Genomic DNA, 2,630 nt, shown 5'->3' with positions numbered 1-2,630 from the left:
TTTGTATATTTTTAATTCTGTTTTAGATTTGCTTTTTTATTGTTTCAGTCCATTTGTTTGCCACAACATATCATGGATTTGTGCTATCAATGACAAGTTAGGAGCTTATGTGATTTGTATCACACTTTGATGAGGTCAAATATTAACGTATAAGAAAGATGATTAATTGACGAAACGATACCAGAACGATTGTGTCAGAGTCTCGTTTAGTCTCGTTGTCTCACTCTAGAAATAATGTTGTCTCAATATTAGGCATCGTTCTGATAAATTGACTAAATCATATTTGCTTTAAAATTGTCTAGTAGTTGTCAACTGTCGCAAACTTTAGAAATTTCCCATTGATATAATTTAGAGCTATGGTTTAGTTGTTACTTATCTTCGTAAGTTCTTAGGTTCTTGCTTTTGAAATTATCCGATCTTTAATGCATTTATATTGTTTTTGTTTTCTATTCGTATCGGTTTCTGTTTTCTAGTTCGTTTGTTTAATGCGTGCTTTATCGCGTGTTTGTTATAACTACTTTTGTGCATCATCTTTTCAATCAACAGTTCCAATAAATAGAAAACATCATTTTTCGCAAAACTAAATCAACTATACTTTGTATTATCACACATAACAAAAAAAATAAAATTACAATGAATATATAGTTGAACCAAAACTGACTAAATCTCAAGAGCAGTCAAGCTGCATACATTTCAAAGCAACCACCGCACCAAACCACCACCCAAAATTGAAAGACAATTCACAAACTCACGCACAAAATCCCCGCCACTCATCTCGCCACGTGTAGCCCCACCAAATGCACCATAGTAGAAAAGCTGCCGTCAGCATGACGCCATCCCCGATGGACCCCACCCAACAAACCCACTTTTTTTCCATCGCTCACCAACCCCGGCCCGGCCCGGCCCACTCACCCACCTCAAGCAACCCAAACCGGGCCGGATGACTCACTATAAATCATCCTCCATTTCCCTCCTTCAAAATCAGCAACACCTTTTCCATAAAAACAAGAGAGACACAAATTAAAAATTTTCCACAACAATCAAAGAGAAAAGGAGAGAGATGTCTCAAACCGCTGTTGCAACAGAAAACCAAGCCGGCCGGCATCAAGAGGTAGGCCACAAGAGCCTTTTGCAAAGCGACGACCTTTACCAGGTATGCAAATATTCCATCCATTCCAAGTAAGTTAATTTAAATGAGTTATTTTGTTTTATTTGACAAAAAAATGGGTTATATATGCAGTATATTCTTGAAACAAGTGTGTATCCAAGAGAGCCGGAGCCCATGAAAGAGCTAAGAGAAATAACTGCCAATCATCCATGGTATGGTTAGTTAACTACACAAAAGTAGCATTAATCCATTGATGTAATTTAAGATGATAGTAGTAAATAAAAATGTTGTGAATTGAAATAGGAATATAATGACCACATCTGCGGATGAGGGGCAGTTCTTGAACATGCTTTTGAAGCTGATCAATGCCAAAAACACCATGGAGATTGGAGTCTACACCGGCTACTCTCTCCTAGCTACTGCCCTCGCCCTTCCCGACGACGGCAAGGTACTTAAAACCCAACCCCAATAGGTCGAGAGTTTGTGTCCCGTTTATTTATAAGTGAAATTTTGGGGTGCAGATACTGGCAATGGACATCAACAAGGAGAATTACGAATTGGGGCTGCCAGTAATTGAGAAAGCTGGAGTTGCACACAAAATTGAATTCAAAGAAGGCCCTGCTTTGCCTGTTCTTGATCAAATGGTTGCAGATGTAAGAATTCTTGATTTGATTTACGTTGCGTGACAAACCTAACCACAATACCTAATGTAGAGAATATTGAAATGGGCAGGGGAAGTATGATGGCACATATGATTTCATATTTGTGGATGCTGACAAGGACAACTACCTAAACTACCACAAGAGGCTGATTGATTTGGTCAAAGTAGGGGGTGTGATCGGGTACGACAACACCCTGTGGAACGGCTCCGTGGTGGCCCACCGGATGCGCCGCTGAGGAAGTACGTTAGGTACTATCGCGACTTCGTGCTGGAGCTCAACAAGGCGCTCGCGGCTGATCCCAGGATCGAGATATGCCAGCTGCCTGTCGGCGATGGGATTACCCTGTGCCGCCGCCTCTGCTGATCGCTGCCTGACTGCATTTCTTCTGCTTTTTCACTAAAATTTGTGGATCATGAACAAATCTAATTTTGGTATTATTATATGATGCCCCTCAATATATGTAATGAATGTTGATTGATATTTTTTTAATGCAAGATGGATGCTGCTGCTTATTATCTGTATTATTTCGTTGTTGCGTGTTGATTGATAAGTGTATACCGACAAAAATATGGTAGTAATATAAAAACATGTGGACGGTTAAATGCTCTTTAAAGACATGCACTTTATATGTGTATTATGCAGTGTAATTATGTAGTCACCAACATGTCATTAGTGTGGTGTGACAACAACAAAAAAACCCAGTTAACTTAGCATCGTTGATTGTTGAATAAGGTAGTGTTTTTATTTTCTCTAGATACATTAAACTCCTATTTTTTGAATAATCCTTCCACATCGCCCCTTGTCGTGTTCATCCACAAGAGGAGGGCGCTGCCAGCCGACTAGGAGGAGCTCTAGCATGA

General features: G+C 39.7%; 1 pseudogene; it reads left to right on the top strand.

Moving 5' to 3' along the window:
- The first annotated feature begins 981 nt into the window (after window positions 1-981).
- On the top strand, window positions 982-2,246 carry LOC121753923 (annotated as a pseudogene).
- Window positions 2,247-2,630: the final 384 nt, after the last annotated feature.

Source organism: Salvia splendens, chromosome 11 (assembly GCF_004379255.2).
Source record: "Salvia splendens isolate huo1 chromosome 11, SspV2, whole genome shotgun sequence".
NCBI lineage: Eukaryota > Viridiplantae > Streptophyta > Magnoliopsida > Lamiales > Lamiaceae > Salvia > Salvia splendens.
The sequence above is the reverse complement of the archived record's forward strand: the minus strand, read 5'-3'. Positions and strand labels throughout refer to the sequence as shown.